The following is a 20363-nucleotide window of genomic DNA, read 5'->3' on the forward strand; positions in this document are numbered from 1 at the left end:
CTCCTGGACACATGGCTTTTTGATCTTTGCAATAATGCTCTGTGTTTATCCACTTGCTGAACATTTTTCTGCTGAGAATTCTGCTCCTCTTTCTCACATGCCATTGCATCACCTGCTGTGAAAAAGACAGAAACATCAAACAGGGATGAAAAGTGAAAAGCCAAAACAAACTAAGTGCTGGAGGGAGGTCAAATAAAAATCACAAACTGAACTCCCCCATACTCTTCCCCAAAACAGGAGTGAGGAGGGGATCAATCTGGCTTTCAAATGCCATCCAAATACGCAGGGGGAAGGGAGGAAGCTACTGCCTGGTGTCTGCTAGAATCTATGGGAAGCCATGAGCTATAGTTACCCTGAGGATATGACCCCTGCCGGCAACAATAATGAACTGAGAAACCTCTCAAGGGCTTTGTAGGGCATCCCAGATGTTTCCTTCAGGCATTTTCACACTCAGAGTTGGTTTAATGTTTCCTCACCTCTGCAGAGAGAACTCATGGTCTGTTTTCCTTCTGAACCCTGCAGGTCTGAGACCCATGGCTCTTCCCCTTGTTCCAGCTGGGAGATCACATCAGGTTTGGAAAATGGAAACCCTGCTCAGATGAAAGAAAACAAAGGAGTTCCGTTGATTTCATAAAACTTTGTCATAAAAAACATTCTATTAATTTAACTTTAATATTTAGTGTGACCCGGTGTGCCTGGGCTAGTCCTCACTGAAAATGCCAAACCCAGGGCAGGCTGAAAAAGGGAGAGCAGAGGCTCCCCAAACTGGTGGTTAACACAGAAGTTAAACTCACCGACCAGTCACCAACTGTGCTTCTGATCCCCCACTGGTTATCGAGAAACTGAAAAAGAAATCACATGGCCCCTTTATTGCATTCAAGTTCTCTGACTCTCAATCAGCACCTAGGTCCAGCACAGTGAGAGGTTATTTAAAAACCCGGCTCACATAAACAAAGTGTTCTTCTGAGCCCAGAGTCAGCCACATTACCAGGTCAGTATAGGTTTGGATCTTACTCAAAATAGTACGATGCCAGCCAATCATTGGCATCTAAACTAAAGGTTTATAAGCAAGAAAGCATCTAAACTAAAGGTTTATTATAAAAGAAAGAAAGAAAAAGGGAGTTGTTAAATGGGAAAGCAGTCAGACACATTCAGAAATCTATACATCTGGTTCTTAGCAGTATTGGTGAGTTTCTGGCTTGAAAGGCTCTCTGGTACACATCCACATTATTCAGTCCTTTGTTCAAGCCTTCAGTTTGTAGAGAAGTTGCTCCAGAGGTAGGAAGAGGAATTGAAGACAAAATGGAGATGATGCAGCTGCCCTTTACATTCCTTTTGCCAAGTGGCTTCTAATTCCTGTGTCCCAAACACAAGCTTCACAGCACATGGCACGGAAAAGCCTTGGCATTCTCAGTACACAGTGTGATACAGCGTGGCCAGAGGGCAGCAGGAGAGGGTTAGAAGGGAGCCTTATTCCCTGCAGAGGGAAGAAAGTTTGCTATAGATGAACTAGAGCACCTGAAGCCAATTAGAGCACCTGCAGTCAGTCACCTGATAAAGACCCTTGCTCCAATCAGACAGGGAAGGAGTTGGAGCAGAGGGGATTGGTATTGGAGCAGAGAACAGTTTGAAGGGAAGCAGAGGAAAGTTTGGAGAAGTGCTGCAATGGGCTAAGAAGTCCAAGACCCTAGGTAAGGGGTACCGGGCTTGTACAGAGGGAGGGCAGGAAGCCCCCACAAGCTGAAGGGTGGGAGCGGGAAGTAGCCCAGGGGAAGGAACCATCAGTTCAAGTGGTTCACCACTATCCTCAGGGCCCCTGGGCTGGGACCTGGAGTAGAGGGTGGGCCCAGGTCCATCCCTCCACTCCTCCTCTAGGACACTAGTGGGGCAGTTAATATTCCAATTCAGGGGCAAGAAATGGTGCTCTGACCCCCCCCCCACAAAGAAGAGAAAGCAGGAGACCCATCATAATAGTGCCGGCAATTTGCCACAACAGGCATAACCCTGCATATCTTGCTGACTCAATAGGCGTATCCCCTTAATCCTTTCAATGGGTTCATTGTATGGCTGATGACCCTGGCTGGGCCATCGAACAGGCTGGGCAGGGCTGATGCCAATATATCTGGGGGTGTCACTCAGAAACAATGCACAAGTCTGGAATACAGATATACCCTACATATCTGTAACTCACAATACAAAGATAGAAACAAGATTATCATACGTGGAAACTCATAACATTTTCACTGACTCCTTACATGGCATATATAGCACAATTCATTGCAATTTCATCATATTGGTATTGTGATGCAGCAGGAGAGTGTTAGCAGGGAGCCTTATTCCCTGCAAGGGGAGGAAGGTTTGCTACAAATTAACTGGAGCACCTGAAGCTCCTGCTTCAGCCAGACAGTGTGGGGAGTTGGAGTAGGAAGGTTTGGTTGGAGCAGAGGGCAGTTTTGAAGAGAGACAAAAGGAAAGTTTGGAGGAGTGCTGCGGTGGGCTGAGAAATCCAAAAACCCTAGGTAAGGGGCACCTGGCTTGTGTAGAAGGAGGGCAAGAAGCCCCTCCACAAGCTGAAGGGCAGGAGAGGGAAGTAGCCCATGGGAAGGAACTGCCAGTACAAGTGGTTCACCACTAACCTCAGGGCCCCTGGGTTGGGACCTGGAGAAGAGGGCGGGCCCAGGTCCCTCCCTCTCCACTCCCCTCCTCAAGGACACTAGTGAGGTAATTAAAATACCGATTAGGAGGCAAGCAATGGCGCCCTGAACCTTCCACAAAGAAGAGAAAGTACGAGACCCAGCCTAACAGTACTGGCAATTTGCCACAGTATTTATAATAAAATAATAATAATATAGAGTGTCTCTCAATTCCATACAGTGTCACTTAATAAACCAGTCAATTCCCAGGACCGGTTCCTCAGGTGTTTGAAGATGCCGAACACCTTGCTTGTGAGGGACTAGAATACCCACATATATGTTGGGAACACACAGACACTGTGCTAGTCTGTTCCCCTATGTTCACTCTTCTAGAAAATTATGATCAATTTTGTTCATAGTATGTGTCAGGCTGAATCCCCACTCTGTCACCTGAGTGCAGAAAGTGGGGCCTGACAGGATTCTACAGATTAATTTGTGCCACTCTAGGCTTGTATTAAAACCCCCAAAGTTACAGCTTTTCTCTGACCTTGGCTTGGTAAATGCTGCCACCACTCAAATGCAAAACCCCCCCAAACCCTTGGACCCAGGAAGGAGCACTTGAGAATTCTTCCCTCTGGGGCACCCTCAAGCCCTTTCACCTCCCCTCTGGGAAAGAGCTGAGAAAGAAAACAAAGGAAATTAGCTGTGGCTACCAGCTAATCAAACAACACACACAAACTTCTTAGGACACCAAAAATCCAATCCTGTTCTTAAAAGAGGTAAATTTTAGTAAAATTGAAAAGGAAAACAATACATCTGGAACTTAGGCTTCTGCTAGATCTTAAAAGAAAATGTTTGTAAGCACCCAAAATAGCTTTCTTGGGGGTTCAGCTTAAAGCTTACAAGCAAACAAAAGCATCTGGGATAGCACCGAGTAGATCCAAAAGCCAAAATAAAAAATAAACCTGATTGTGTCTGTCTAAACATTCCTTGGCCAAATCATTTCTTCTAGGTATGGAAGATGAATTTTCATACCTGCTTCAAGCCATAAACAGCATTGCTACTCCGTGTCGCCTTCTCCGGAGAACAACAGACAAAGGGAAAGTTACTTTCCCATTTAACAAAGTTCTAGCCTTTCCATTGGCTCTTTTGGTCAGGTCCCCAATACTTTTTTTTTTAAACCCTGTTGGCTTGTTAACCCTTTAGAGATAAAGCAAGCAGAGAACTCTGCACCAACAGGGATTTTACAGCCAACTGGCTGACTGGGTGTTTATAAAGGGAGATCCCTCCCCTTCATTTATCACTGTAGGGCTTGTGAGGTACCATTTGAAAAGACATAATCTACTGAATAGCCTCCTGTTACAATACAAGCAGCAAAGAATCCTGTGGCACCTTATAGACTAACAGACAATTAGCAGCATGAGCTGTGGGTGAATACCCACTTCTTCGGATGCAAGTAGTGGAAATTTCCAGGGGCAGGTATATATATATGCAAGCAAGAAGCAAGCTAGAGATAACGGGGTTAGTTCAATCAGGGAGGATGAGGCCCTATTCTAGCAGTAGAGGTGTGAAAACCAAGGGAGGAGAAACTGGTTCTGTAGTTGGCAAGCCATTCACAGTCTTTGTTTAATCCTGAGCTGATGGTGTCAAATTTGCAGATGAACTGAAGCTCAGCAGTTTCTCGTTGAAGTCTGGTCCTGAAGTTTTTTGCTGCAGGATGGCCACCTTAAGATCTGCTAGTGTGTGTCCAGGAGGTTGAAGTGTTCTCCTACAGGTTTTTGAATATTGCCATTCCTAACATCTGATTTGTGTCCATTTATCCTTTTCCTTAGAGACTGTCCAGTTTGGCCGATGTACATAGCAGAGGGGCATTGCTGGCATATGATGGCATATATTACATTGGTGGACGTGCAGGTGAATGAACCGGTGATGGTGTGGCTGATCTGGTTAGGTCCTGTGATGGTGTCACTGGTGTAGATATGTGGGCAGAGCTGGCATCAAGGTTTGTTGCATGGATTGGTTCCTGAGCTAGAGTTACTATGGTGCGGTGTGCAGTTACTGGTGAGAATATGCTTCAGGTTGGCAGGTTGTTTGTGGGCGAGGACTGGCCTGCCATCCAAGGGCTGTGAAAGTGTGGGATCATTGTCCAGGATGGGTTGTAGATCCCTGATGAGGCATTGGAGGGGTTTTAGTTGGGGACTGTATGTGATGGCCAGTGGAGTCCTGTTGGTTTCTTTCTTGGGTTTGTCTTGCAGTAGGAGGCTTCTGGGTACACGTCTGGCTCTGTTGATCCGTTTCCTTATTTCCTCTTGCGGGTACTGTAGTTTTGAGAATGCTTGGTGGAGATTTAGTAGGTGTTGGTCTCTGTCTGAGGGGTTAGAGCAGATGCGGTTGTACCTCAGTGCTTGGCTGTAGACAATGGATCTTGTGGTGTGTCCGGGATGGAAGCTGGAGGCATGAAGGTAGGCATAGCGGTCGGTAGGTTTTCGGTATAAGGTGGTGTTAATGTGACCATCACTTATTTGCACCGTGGTGTCTAGAAAGTGGACCTCCCGTGTAGATTGGTCCAGGCTGAGGTTGATGATGGGGTGAAAGCTGTTGAAATCTTGGTGGAATTTTTCCAGAGTCTGCTTCCCATGGGTCCAGATGATGAAGATGTCATCAATGTAGCGTAGGTAGAGAAGGGGCGTGAGTGGACGGGAACTGAGGAAGCGTTGTTCCAGATCGGCCATAAAAATATTGGCATATTGTGGGGCCATGCGGGTGCCCATAGCTGTGCCACTGATCTGGAGATATATATTGTCATCAAATTTGAAATAGTTGTGTGTGAGGATAAAGGCACAGAGCTCAGCAACCAGTTGTGCTGTGGCATCATCAGGGATACTGCTCCTGACAGCTTGTATTCCATCTGTGTGTGGGATGTTTGTGTAGAGAGCCTCTACATCCATGGTGGCTAGGATGGTGTTTTCTGGAAGGTCACCAATGCATTGTAGTTTCCTCAGGAAATCAGTGGTGTCACGGAGATAGCTGGGAGTGCTGGTGGCATAGGGTCTGAGTAGAGAGTCCACATATCCAGACAGTCCTTCAGTGAGAGTGCCAATGCCCGAGATGATGAGGCGTCCAGGATTTCCGGGTTTGTGGATCTTGGGTAGTAGATAGAATAACCCTGGTCGGGGCTCTAAGGGTATGTTGATTTGTTCCGGTGTTAGCGTAGGGAGCGTCCTGAGTAGATGATGCAGTTTCTTAGTGTATTCCTCAGTGGGATCTGAGGGAAGTGGCCTGTAAAATTTGGTATTGGAGAGTTGTCTGGCGGCCTCCTTTTGGTAGTCAGACCTGTTCATGACTACAGCGCCTCCTTTATCAGCCTCTTTGATTATAATGTCAGGATGGTTTCTGAGGCTGTGGATGGCATTGCGTTCTGCACGACTTAGGTTATGAGGCAAGCGATGTTGTTTTTCCACAATTTCTGCCTGTGCACGTCGGCGGAAGCATTCAATGTATAGGTCCAGACTGTCATTTCGACCCTCAGGAGGAGTCCATGTGGAGTTCTTCTTCTTGTGCTGTTGGTGGGAGGGTAACTGTGTATCAGTGTGTTGTTCAGTGTTGTCCTGAAAGTATTCTTTGAGTCGGAGACGGCGAAAGTAGGCTTCCAGATCGCCGCAGAACTGTATCATGTTGGTGGGGGTGGCAGGGCAGAAAGAGAGTCCCTGAGATAGGACAGACTTTTCTTCTGGGCTGAGTGTGTGGTTGGATAGATTGACGATATTGTTGGGTGGGTTAGGGGTACCACAGTTGTGGCCCCACGTAGCAGGTAGGAGTTTAGACAACTTACAGTCCTTTTTCCTTTGTAGAAAGGAGAAGTGAGTAATGTAGATCTCCTGTCTTATTTTAGTGAAGTCCGTTTGTATGGATAAATGGACACAAATCAGATATTAGGAATGGCAATATTCAAAAACCTGTAGGAGAACACTTCAACCTCCCTGGACACACAATAGCAGATCTTAAGGTGGCCATCCTCCAGCAAAAAAACTTCAGGACCAGACTTCAAAGAGAAACTGCTGAGCTTCAGTTCATCTGCAAATTTGACACCATCAGCTCAGGATTAAACAAAGACTGTGAATGGCTTGCCAACTACAGAACCAGTTTCTCCTCCCTTGGTTTTCACACCTCTACTGCTAGAACAGGGCCTCATCCTCCCTGATTGAACTAACCTCGTTATCTCTAGCTTGCTTCTTGCTTGCTTATATATACCTGCCCCTGGAAATTTCCACTACTTGCATCCGAAGAAGTGGGTATTCACCCACGAAAGCTCATGCTGCTAATTGTCTGTTAGTCTATAAGGTGCCACAGGATTCTTTGCTCCTTTTACAGATCCAGACTAACACGGCTACCCCTCTGATACTCCTGTTACAATGTGTAGCAACATTGTATGGAAAGTGATGAGATTTTACGGTATGATATTACTGAAAAAGCTGCAACCCTAACCTTAAGTTCCTCAGAGACAGCAAGGCAAACAGCTGGTCAAATAGCCATTCTCCACCAGGGGGAAGGTGTGAAGATGACATTTACATTCCATCACAGGGACACTTGAAGCTCGTATCTATGACAGCCTGTCACCATGACTCAGCTGAGAACTGAAGTGGTTTCTAGTACAAAGGACTGAATTATAAAAGAGGTGAGGAAAATGCATGAGACTCTCTCTCTCGCTCCCCCTTTTCCCTCTGCTCATGACAACTCCTGAAGAACTGAATGTGGGCAGCAGGGGCAGGTTAGGGGGAGTCCTGGCTGAAAGGAAAACCAGCCTGTCTCAGCAGATGGTGAGAGAAACATTTGTTTTAAATCCCTTTTAGCTTGTTAAGTTAAACATTAGTTTGTGTTTTATCTTTGCATTTCTTTCATAACCAATTCTGGCTTTTATGCCTCATTACTTGTAGTCACTTCAAATCTTTTTTTTCGGTAGTTAATAATTTTGTTTCCTTTTTTTATCAAACCAGTGTGTTTGGATTAAAGTGTGTTGGAAACTCCATTTGGAATAACAAGGCTGGTGCATGTCATTTTCCACTGATGAAACAACAGATTTCATATGAGCTCCCATTGTTCAGGAGTGTGCTGGACAGTGTGCTGTGCTTCTGGGAGACATCCCAGGCCTGGTCTACACGAGGACTTTAAGTCGAATTTAGCAGCGTTAATTCGAACTAACCGCTCAACCGTCCACACCAGGAAGCCATTTAATTCGAACTAGAGGGCTCTTTAGTTCGAATTTGGTACTCCACCCCGACAGGTGGAGTAACGCTAAATCCGAACTGGCTAGCTCGAATTAGGCTAGGTGTGGATGCAAATCGAACTTAGTAGCTCCGGGAGCTATCCCACACTGCACCACTCTGTTGACGCTCTGGACAGCAGTCCGAGCTTCGATGCTCTGACCAGCCACACAGGAAATGACCCGGGAAAATTTGAATTCCTTTTCCTTTCTGGACAGTTAGAATCTCATTTCGTGGTTGGACATCAGGGCGAGCTCAGCAGCACCGGCAGCAATGCAGAGCTCTCCAGCAGAGGAGTTCATGTAATATCTGAATAGAAAGTGGGACCCAGCATAGACTGACCGGGAACTTTTCGATCTGATCGGTGTGTGGGGCGAGGAGTCTGTGCTTTTGGAGCTGCGCTCCAACAAACTTAATGCAAAGACCTACGAGAAGGTCTCCAGAGCCATGATCCAGACAGAGGATACAGCCGTCATGCAATGCAGCGCCGTGTGAAAACAAAGGACCCCAGACAAGGCTACCAAAAAATCAAAGCGGCAAACGGACGCTACGGAGCCTGCCAGCACTGCCCCACCAGTGACCATGGACTCTGACGATGGGACAGTGTCGACGGACAGTTCCTCGGAGATGTTCGCGGACGGGGAAGATGAGGAAGTGTTTGTGGAGGACGAGGCAGGCGACAGCGCTTACAACGCTGGCTTCCCCGACAGCCAGGATCTATTCATCACCGTCACGGAGATCCCCTACCAACCCTCCCCGGCCATGAACCCGGATCCTGAATCAGGGGAAGGATCAGTCGGTAAGTGCTTTAACCATGTTAACTTTTATTCTTAATATAACAGGAATCTTAAGTGTGTGAAAAGGAGGTCTCTCTATATATGGGGATAGAACAGAAATCATCCAGGGAGATCTCCACGAAGCTCTCCTTCCGTTAATCGAAAAGCATCAGCAGGAGGTTCCTGGGGAGAGCTGCCTTATTGGGTGCTCCGTGGTAGCACACTTTTCCGCGCGAGGCTTTCATGAATTACTCATGGAGCACTGCCTCCCCGAGCACGGCTGCATCGGGCCCTGGTTCATGCTAGCTTTCACGCAGCATGCCTCTATCTCCTTCAGTGACCGTCCTCAGGGTGATCTCGCTCGGAGACTCCTGCATCTAATTAGGGGAATTAATGTAATTTTACGCCTGGCCCAAAGTATTTTTAAAAAATCTACGGACAGACGGCATAGCACAGACTCAGCACGCAGCTGCGTGACGAGCGTAATGGAAAGCCAAAGAATATAATGGACGCTCATGGAGGGAGGGGGGAATGAGGACGCAAGGTATCCCACAGTTCCTGCTGTCTCCGAAAAGTATTTGCATTCTTGGATGAGCTCCAAATGCTTCTAGGGTCAAACACAGTGTCCGCGGTGGGTCAGGGCATAGTTCTGCAATTTGCGCGCACCCCCCACCCACCCCCAGAAGTGAAAGGGAAAAGGGAAAAGTGAAAGGGAAAACAACCATCGCTGCTGTCATGCAAAAGCAAAAGCATGCTGCTGTATAGCGCTGCTGGCCCGCCTCTGTCAGCGACATCTAGTACACATATGGTGACATACACAAAATCCAAAACAGGCTCCATGGTTGCCACGCTATGGCGTATGCCAGGGCAATTCATGGAAAACGTGCTCAAAATGATTGTCTGCCGTTGCTTTCCCGGAGGAAGGAATGAATGGCGACATTTACCCAGAATCCACCGCGAAAATGATTTGTGCCCCAGCAGGCACAGGGCTCTCAACCAAGAATTCACACAGACAGCCTAGACTCAGTTAATTGTTCGCAAAAATGTATATTTGCAAGGAATTCACTCCCTGTTTCCCATCTCACAGCTTCCACTGTCTCCAGACCTGCCACAGCATCCCCCTCGCAGAGGCTTGGCAAGATTAGGCGGCGAAAAAAAAAGACAAGGGACAAGATGTTCGAGGAACGTATGGGCTGCTACCTAGCCGAGGCGGACCAGCAGATACAGTGGAGGGAGACCGTCTCTCTGTACCAGCGCTCACACAGCGAACGGGAGGAGAGGTGGCGTGAGGAAGACAAGCAGGCGACTCAAACAATGCTTGGACTAGTGAGGGAGCAAACGGACACGCTCAGGCGCCTTGTGGATGTTCTGCAGGACCGCAGGAGGACAGAGCCCCCCTGCAGTGTATCTGCAACCGCCCTCCCCCGCCACAAAGTCCCATATCCCCCTCACCCAAAGTAACCAGGAGGAGGGGCGGCCGGGGACGTGAATACTGTCACAGCACCCCAGCACAGTGCTCAAGTACCCAAAAGCTCTCATACCCTACATTTGCCGAAGTCCTTTACTTACAGACTCACAGTAGTCCCAATCCCAGTCCCATCCCCTAACTGTCTACGTAATTAATAAAAATGCTTTGCTGTTAATTACTGTTTCCGTTATGTTTTTTCAAAGAAGACTGTGTTTGAATGGGGGGCGTGGGGAAGGGGGTGGTTAATTGCATAGGACAGTCACCTTTCCCAGGGTACAGACACGGGGGCAGGATCAGCAGCGGGTCACACACACGGTGCAGTCAGTAGGCACCCTGGTCGGTATGGGAGGTGGTTTCCAGGATCTGTGTGGGTGGGGAGATGTGACTTTGCAGCAGGGGAGGGCAGTTACAGATCTTATACAGCGGTCCTTGTCCTGGACCGCTGAGTCACGCAGCTGAGGAATCTGTATCTGTCCTCCTCCAGCACAAGGTCACATATCCGCCCGCACACAGAATTCCATAAAGAGGGATGGCAGGCTCCGTTGAAAGAAGCATTCCGGCACTGCGGACCGCTCTAGGAGCAGGAGCCTGTCATTCCTTGAGTTTAGAGGCGGTCTTTACATCACCGCACACCCTACCCAGCACAGTCTGCGTCCCAGTTTCAACCCTTTCACGAAAAGTCATGAATAAAGAAACCTTTTTAAAGTAATAATGGGACATGTATTTTATTTTTACATGTGTGCTGGAAGTGGGGTAACGGGTGAACGGGTATGTAACCGAAGAGGAGACTCAACAGTAACTGGGTAAAGAAACAGGGGCAGGTTCAGCTTCTCTGTCAAGAAAATGAACAGTCACAGGTCTCGCTGCTCGCTGGTGTTTGAAGAGTTCTTTGTCGCTGTCCCAGGCGCCTGTATAGGGCTTCATGAGCAAGTGCATTAGCGGGCAGGCTGGGTCCCCGAGGATGACTATAGGCATCTGCACATCCACAACACTTATTTCGAGGTCCGGGAAGAAACTACCTTCCTGCAGGCGTTTGAACAGCCCACAGTTCCTGAAAACACACGCATCATGAACCTTGCCCGGCCACCCGATGTTCATGTTGGTAAAACGTCCCCACGGTCCCCCGGTGCTTGCAGCACCATTGAAAAGTAGCCCAATTTCTCAGCAGCTGACTGTGGAAGAGGTGGACGATAAAGTGCGAGGAGGAGAAAACGGCGATGATCGCAGCGGGCTCCATGCTTGCAGTGCTGTGGCGTCCGCGCTGTCACTGACCAGAAAAGTGCACGAACAGATTGCCCGCAGGCGCTTTCAAGGAGGGAGGGAGGGAGGTTGTGATTGACGGTTCAATGACGACACTTACCCAAAACCACCCTCGACACATTTCTCCCCCCAGCAGGCATTGGGGGCTCTACCCAGCATTCAAATGGGCAGCGGGGACTGCGGGAACTGTGGGATAGCTTCCCACAGTGCACCGCTTCCAAAGTCGACGCTGGCCCCGTGAATGTGGACTCAGAAATTCGAATTAGTGTATTTAGTATGGATACACAAATTCGACTTCATAAGGTCGAATCCACAAATTCGAACTAAGTTGATTCGAAATACTCTTGTAGTGTAGACAAGGCCCCAGACAACTTGGTGTTAGCTCTGCCTAGCCTGCTTGATGGCCCATTAAGGACGATCAGCTATTCAACTGACCCATTGAGAGAAGGCAGATACGCCTTGTAACTCAGCAAAGTATGCAGGGACTCGCCCAAGATGCACATTTCTGGGGGAAGTCTGGGAGCAGAGAATTTTCTGGGGTTTTCCTGTGGGGCACTGTAATTTGTGAGTCACTGACTAGCAGCACTCAATACTGTGTAGCTGGGAGCGAGTTACATGCTGGAGACTGCGTGTGAACTGCCCAGGAGTGGCTGCTCTCACAGTAGAGCAGTGTAAAAGGCACCCCAGCCTGGGGAACTGAGGGGACACAGCTGTTAACAGTCCAGATTGTACTGTGCTTAATGTCACAGACACTCAATTCCAAAGAGTCTCCTAAAACACACAGAAAGTAAATCCACGTCCCAGAAATCGAAGTCTCCCTTGCACTGCTTCTTGCTGACAGATGGGTCCAGAGACAGAGTCCTGGGGAAGCTGGAAACATAAGCGTGGGGCTCAGTGGAGAACGGGAACAGGAAGGGCAGGGATATTATTGAATGCAGGATCTCAGCAGTACTAGATGTCAGGATAACACATAGTGCAGCCCATTGGCAAACATAATCCCAAATATACATATAAAATGATGGGGTCTAAATTAGTTATTTCCATTGATTTATACAAGGGCAATAAGATATTCTCTGTATTACTGTCTATCCCTTTCTAAATAATTCCTAACATCCTGTTAGCTTTTTTGACTTCCGCTGCACACTGCTGGATGTCTTCAGAGAACTATACACAATGACAAAAAGATCTTTTTCCTGATTAGCCTAATTTTGCCCCCATCATATTGTATGTATAGTTGGGGTTATTTTTTCCAATCTGCTTCACTTGAAATTTATACACATTTGCCAATTTGTTTAACTGTCACTTAGTTTTGTGTGATCTTTTTGAAGTTCTTCACAGTTTGCTTTGGTCTTAACTATCTTGAGCAGTTTAGTATTGTGACATTATTGATATAATCTGGGACCATATAGAACGTGGTTGCAACCAAGGTCCTGTAGTGGCACCAAATCTTATGTACAGGGGGTCATATAAGGTGTCCAAGACCAGGTTATGGGTTGCTGGTTATAATTATGGTGTCTATATGTATGTATCATTTTGTAGTTGAAGTTATGAGTATTGGCTCTATCCTGTCTGTATTTCCAACTTATGCTGTGCTTCTGGGAGACATCCCAGACAAGCTGGTGTTAGCTCTGCCTCACCTGCTTGATGGCCCATTAAGGACCATCAACTATTCAACTGACCCATTGAGAGAAGGCAGATACGCCTTGTGACTCAGCAAAGTATGCAGGGACTTGCCCATGTGACTCCAGACTCCATTTTGCTGTCATTTTCAACAGTAAGAACAAAGAGGTTCTTACACCTCGAAAAGCCTATAAAAGGCTGATGCCTCATCTCCATCTTGTTTTCAATCCTGCTTCTTACCTCTGGAGGAACTTTGCTACAAACTGAAGCTTTGAACAAAGGACTGACTGACCCATCCCAGAGGAGGATGTACTCCAGAGACTTGATTTGAACCTGCAATTTACTCCATCACTGCTACAAGCCTGAACTAAGAACTTTGCCATTACTGCATGTAATTGATTCCATTTAACCAATTCTAGCTCTCATCTCTATGTTTTTCCTTTTATGAAGAAACCTTTAGACTCTAAAGGATTGGCAACAGCGTGATTTGTGGGTAAGATCTGATGTGTATATTGACCTGGGTCTGGGGCTTGATTCCTTGGGATCGAGAGAACCTTTTTCTTGTATTGGGGTGTTGGTTTTCATAACCATTCATCCCCAGGACGAGTGGCACTGGTGGTGATACTGGAAGACTGAAGTGTCTAAGGGAATTGCTTGTGTGACTTGTGGTTAACCAGTGAGGTGAAACCAAAGTCCTCTTTGTCTGGCTGGTTTCGTTTGCCTTAGAGGTGGAAAAATCCCAGCCTTGGGCTGTAACTGCCCTGTTTTAAGCGATTTGTCACTCTCAGTTGGGTCCCATCAGAACCGCATCGTCACAAGTATCATCTGCAAACTTTGCCACCTCACTGTTTACCCCTTTCTCCAGATCATTTATGAATACGTTGAATAGGATTGGTCCTAGGACTGACCCTTGGGAACACCACTAGTTACTCCTCTCCATTCTGAAAATTTACCATTTATTCCTACCCTTTGTTCCCTGTCTTTTAACCAGTTCTCAATCCATGAAAAGATCTTCCCTCTTATCCCATGATAACAATTTATGTAAGAGCCTTTGGTGAGGGACCTTGTCAAAGGCTTTCTGGAAATCTAAGTACACTATGTCCACTGGATTCCCCCTTGTCCACATGTTTGTTGACACCTTCAAAGAACTCTAATAGATTAGTAAGACATGATTTCCCTTTACAGAAACCATAATGACTTTTGCTCAACAATTTTTGTTCTTCTATGTGCCTGACAATTTTATTCCTTTACTATTGTTTCAACTAATTTGCCTGGTACAGACGTTAGACTTACCAGTCTGCAACTGCCAGGATCACCTCTAGAGCCCTTTTTAAATATTGGCGTTACATTAGCAATCTTCCAGTCATTGGGTACAGAAGCCGATTTAAAGGACAGGTTACAAACCATAGCTAATAGTTCCTCAATTTCACATTTGAGTTCCTTCAGAACTCTTGGTAAATACCATCTGGTTCCGGTGACTTGTTACAGTTAAGTTTATCAAGTAGTTCCAAAACCTGCTCTAGTGACACTTCAATCTGTGGCAGTTCCTCAGATTTGTCACCCACAAATGGTTTGGGAATCTCACCAACATCCTCAGCCATGAAGACTGAAGCAAAGAATCCATTTAGTTTCTCCGCAATGACTTTATCGTCTTTAAGGGCTCCTTTCGTATCTCAATCGTCCAGTGGCCCCAGGCCTGTTTAGCAGGCTTCCTGCTTTTGTTATTACCTTTTGAGTTTTTGGCTAGCCCCTTCTTCAAACTCCTCTTTGGCTTTTCTTATTACATTTTTACACTTAATTTGGTAGTGTTTATGCTCCTTTCTATGTACCTCACTAGGATTTGACTTCCACTTTTTAAAAGATGCCTTTTTATCTCTCACTGCTTCTTTTACATGGTCATTAAGCCACAGTGACTCTTTTTTAGTTCTTTTGCTGTGTTTTTTAATTTGGGGTATATATTTAAGTTGGGCCTCTAATATTGCGTTTTTGAAAAGTGTCCATGCAGCTTGCAGGGGTTTCACTCTAGTCACTGTACCTTTTAATTTCTGTTTAACTAACCCCCTCATTTTTGCACAGTTCCTCTTCCTGAAATTAAATGCCTGTGTTGAGCTGTTCTTCCCACCACAGGAATGTTAAATGTTGTTATATTATGGTCACTATTTCCAAGCGGTCCTGTTATAGTTAGCCCTTGGACTAGATCCTGCGCTCCACTCAGGACTAAATCGAGAGTTGCTTCTCCCATTGTGGGTTCTTGTACCAGCTGCTCCAAGAAACAGTCATTTAAAGTATCCAGAAATTTTGTCTCTGCATTTTGTCCTGAGGTGACATGTACCCAGTCAATATGGGGATAATTGAAATCTCCCACTATTATGGAGTTCTTTATTTTGATACCCTCTCTAATCTCCCTTCGCATTTCACACTTACTATCACTGTCTTTGACAGGTGGTCGATAACAGATCCCTATTGTTATATTCTTATTAGAGCATGGAATTACTATCCGTACAGATTTTATGCAACATGTGGTTTCATTTAAGATTTTTACTTCATTTGAGTTTACATTTTCTTTAACATACAGTGCCACTCCCCTCCCCACCCCCCGAGTATGATCTGCTCTGTCCTTCCGATATATTTTGTACCCCGGAATGACTGTGTCCCATTGATTGTCCTCACTCCACCAGATTTCTGTGATGCATATTATGTCAATATCCTCCTTTAACACGAGGCACTCTAATTCACCCATCTTATTATTTAGACTTCTGGCATTTGTGTACAAGCACTTTAAAAACTTGCCACTGTTTATTTGTCTGTCCTTTTCTGATGTGTCAGATTCTTGTGTGTGTGAATGCTTCTCGTCTGATCTGGCCCCTACTTTATCCTCTTCCAGCCTCTCTTCCTGACTAAAACTAGAAAATCTCTATCACTAGACTCCCCTCTAAGACAAGTCTCTGTCCAATCCACGAGCTCCTCTGCAGCCATTGGCTTTCCCCCATTCTCTTAGTTTAAAAACTGCTCTGCAACCTTTTTCATGTTAAGTGCCAGCAGTCTGGTTCCACGTTGGTTTAGGTGGAGCCCATCCTTCCTGTATAGGCCCCCCATCCCCCAAGTTTCCCCAGGTCCTAATCAATCTAAACGCCTCCTCTCTACACCATCATCTCATCCACCCATTGAGACTCTGAAGCTCTGCCTGCCTACCTGGCCCTGTGCATGGAACTGGAAGCATTTCTGAGAATGCCACTCAGGGTAGGGGGCTGGGAGCACCCCCAGTACCCCAGACCTGACTCCTGCATCCCCTCCCACATAACGAGCCCTCACACCCTATGCTCTGACTCCTGCACCCCCCACACATCCTCACCCGCACCCTGAGCACCAAATGGGACCTCTTGCACAAACACCCCACATTGCCATCTGCACCCCTCACACCAAATGGGAGCTGCCCCAGGTAAGCACTTCACACCCCAACCTCCTGCCCCAACCCTGAGCCCCCTCCTGCATCCTAAAACCTGGCCAGACCCTGCACTCCAACATTTTTAATTTTTAATAAACGGCTCTTATCCAAAGCACTTAAAAATAGTTAGCTAACGGTACAAACAATATATGGAAAGATCATTACGTGGTGCACCAACACTCTCAGCGATTTTCAAGTGGTCTGTGGAAAAATCGGTTAGACGACAAAAACAATCAATGTACCTCACTTTATTTTCATTTACTTCCTATTACTTATTGGAGGAGGAGGAGGAAGGAAAAAAAGAATGAAAAATGGGGGTGGGAGGGAAATGAGAGAATGTTTTTTCTTGCCTATGTCCCAAGGAGGGACCCCTAAAATGGAGCTGAGCACAGGGCCCCACTAATGCTAAATCCGCCACTGAACTTCCTTCTCTGGATACCCCCAGCCAGTATTCAAGGACGCACGGAGTGTCTGTGTGATAAGTGACCCTGGGCCAGCAGCTCTGACTCCAGCGGCCTGCTCGTTACACCCCAAGCATTACTGTGGTCTGGGTGGAGAAGGCTCAGGGTTTGAGAGGTCAGGGGTAGGAAGCTTCTGCTGATAATGCCGCACCTAACCCTCAGTTTTACTTGAGGAAACAGGAGCTATTTGACACTGTGTGATACGGCTCCTGTGCTCTGTTCCCAAAGTGTTCTGCAGCAGGGGAGGGTCTCTGGTAGCTTGTGTGTCACTGGCATATTGGGGTGATGCTGAAACAGGGCAGAGTAGAGGTGGCATTGTGGGGCTGGCGTGAACCATCTCTCTTCTTTTCACCTTCCAAGAACAGAGGGGAGAGTAACCCTTACCCAGCGAGGTCACATTCTCATAGTTCTCCTGCATGACATCCCTGTAGAGGGCTCTCTGAGCAGGGTCCAGCAGAGCCCACTCTCCCCTGGTGAAATACACAGCCACCTCCTCGAAGGTCACCGGCCCCTGAAAGAGCAAGAGTCCAACACTCAGTACCTGCTGCCCCACTCACAGCCCCCCTATACATGGAGGACAGGAGCCAAACAGAAGCTCTGGGTGGATTGCAGTCAGAGTCCCACCCCCACCCTGCTCAGAGCATCCAGGAAACACCCGGGGGAGGGGACGAAGCGAGAGCCCCTCCTCTCTCCTAGCAGAGCCATCACCCCCCTACTAGCCACTAACTGATTCAGAAGATGGAGCCCCTAGCAGGGTCCAGGGACAGCTCCCTGGTAGGAAGCCCAACACCCTCCCCATTCTGAAGAGCTGGATGTGAAGGGAGGGGAAGCTCCCCTAAGCCTCACTGGTGGGTGCCCCCTTCATATCTCACAGCAGCCGCTGGTTAGTCAGGTCGGGCTCCAGCACTATGAGTCTGGTCAGTTTTCCCAGCCCCATGCAGCTGGGTTATTTTCTGCTCCACAAACTAGAGCATTTCCACCGCTGAACCTCCTGGGTCTGTTCCTAGAATCTAGGCCACATATTAAATAACTCCCAGCAGGTTTAGCACACCCCTGTCCTCCTCCCTTTCTCCAGCCTGTGCATTTCCTGCAAACCAGACTGCAACCTCCAAACCAGCCTGTGCAAACCTTCCCATCTCCCACGTATTTGCTGTCCCTCTCCCCCACTGGAGGAACCCACCAGCAACCCCCTGATAATACCTACCTGAACTGGCTCCTCTGCAGCCATTTCTCTCCCCTGTCCAATGAGAGGACGGGATGAACTGGAGCGAAACATGGACGTTATTCCGCAGCCTGGCAGGGCGAGAAGGGCAGTTGTGAAGGTTTCAGAACAGGCTTTAACTCATTTCACAGCATGATTCCCCCAGGCCCTTTCCCTGCAGACAGGCACCCTGGAGTCTGCCATGCTGAGAAAGGCTTGATCTCTTTGTTCAGTGTAGACCTGGCCTCTCCTGCCAGGCTAAGCCCACAGTGACATTTTTAACCTCCCTTCTCCCTCCCCTCACCCCCTAACAAAGTCTCTGAACACAAGGCTAGAAAAAAGCAGAACCAAAGGAGTCACTGTGAGGGATCCCCTCAGACACTGACCCCACGGCAGCCACACCCCAGCAGGAGGGATATGGACTCAGGAACTGGATTTTCCTCTGTCTGATTCTCATCTTTTCCACAGGAAAGTGACTCTATCCAGGGTGCAGTAATACATCTGTCTGGGCAGATTAGAGATCTGGAAATCTCTCTCCAAACTCTTCTCTCCCACAGCCCCTTTCAGTCTTTCTTTCTCCTTCTATCTCCTTTTCCCCTCTCCCTGCCCGTCTGGTAGGTAAGTCCCATTCCTGGGTAGTTTGCTCCCCCATGGCTGGATTTGCTCCTGCAATTGTTAATTGGACGAGAAATGAGGGGGGGTCTGTTTGTGTAGAGTCATTTTAAGGCCAGACCCCAGCATTTTCCCTTTGTTTCTTTCAGTTACTTGGAATGTCTGGCTCAGAATTTAGTATTAACAGGGCCCAGGGCTGCCCTAGGGGGCTAGGGACCAGCTGGAGAAAGTCATCCCCTGGGCTGGGCAGAGAAGCAGCTTTAATTCAGGTCACTTCCCAGCACAGAACCCCGCTGGGGGAGCAGCAGCTGCTAAGCCTGGTCTCCCCGATCACAATGGAGGCTGCAGTGTCTGACCCAGGAAGCTGAACCCCAGTATCCTGAGCAGAGAGGGATAGAGCGTTTGAGCAGCTTCCCTCCTTTAGCTCTCTGGGGAGAGCAGCTAATGAGAGCCCCTCCTCACAGGGAGAATTGCTAATCTCATTTGCCCCACTGTTGATCCGGAGTCACTCCTTGTCTTTCCATACAGTGACTCTGGATTAACATTGGTCTCAATGAAACCAGAGTTCAGAAAGAATGAGTCCAGAACGCTGTGGAAGAGACCATCGTGTGGCAGTGCTGACCCCCTTCCCACCTCCCTCATACCCCAGATCTAGGACAAGGACTGGGGGGCACAATTTTCCAAATGGAACTGAAAGTTCCTGCAGTTTTCAAAAGAGGAGAAAAGCAAAATCTGTGATTTCACACTAACAGTGACTGATAAGTGGATAGAAAGTTATCACAGTCACAGGGCCGGTGACTGGGGAATGCCCGGCAGTGCTTGGAGCCAGGATTCTGGCATAAGCTAATTAGGGAGAAGGATCATGGTTAGTAGAAGTTCCCACAGCCAGGGGCCCAACAGATATTGCCTGGGACGCAGCCCCCAGAGTCCCCAGCCAGGGACCCCAGATACCCCTCAGAGCCCCACTGTCCAGGGAATCCCCACCAGACCATGACTGTCAGGTTGGGAATCCCAAAGGGTTCCCCCACCAAGAGCCCCCAGCAGCCAGGGACCCACCCACTGGGAACTCAGTTCCTCACTGCCTGCCTAGGACCCGCCCCGCACACCACCACCAGCAGGATCTGCCCTGCCATTTGCCTGGGACCCCCTCCTCCACCCAGCGGGACCCCCTGATGCTTTTCAGTGGGAAACTCTGCTTCCCTGGCATCCCCTGACCTAGTGCCAGGGATCCCCTCCCCCAGCTCTGTGCACTGGGCACGGCAGCGATGCCAGGAGCCAGCCGGGGAAGCCCAGACAGAGCCCCTGGCACAGCACCAGGCTCCCTCTAACCCCCTGTCCCGCCTCCCCAAGAGACGCCCACCCCGGCTGTTCTGCAGCCCCCAGGCCCCCAGCAATACCCATCTCCAGGACCCACAGCCTCAGGGCTGGGCACATCCACCCTTGAGATTTGCAGAGAAAACGTGTCACGACCTGCAACTGGAGGTGGAAAATCAGACTCCTGGAGAGACCAGGGGGAAATGGGGGAGACGGGAGAGCGGCTCGTTGGGGGGGGAAAGGGGCGAATCTCCCCGGATTTTACAGCCCGGGTGAGACACTGAGCGAGAAAAGGGGCAGAACTGGAGAGAA

The 20363-nt window shown here is 48.1% G+C and overlaps 1 long non-coding RNA gene across 1 annotated transcript; it reads right to left on the minus strand.

Moving 5' to 3' along the window:
• Positions 1-55: 55 nt before the first annotated feature.
• Positions 56-17350, minus strand: LOC120381946. The gene is made up of 3 exons (XR_005588187.1): positions 17309-17350; positions 477-590; positions 56-115 (listed from the first exon to the last, which is right to left on the minus strand). It is a non-coding gene; the product is annotated as an uncharacterized LOC120381946 (long non-coding RNA).
• Between the last annotated feature and the right edge of the window lie 3013 nt (positions 17351-20363).

The sequence above is a fragment of the Mauremys reevesii genome, linkage group 14, assembly GCF_016161935.1.
Source record: "Mauremys reevesii isolate NIE-2019 linkage group 14, ASM1616193v1, whole genome shotgun sequence".
NCBI lineage: Eukaryota > Metazoa > Chordata > Testudines > Geoemydidae > Mauremys > Mauremys reevesii.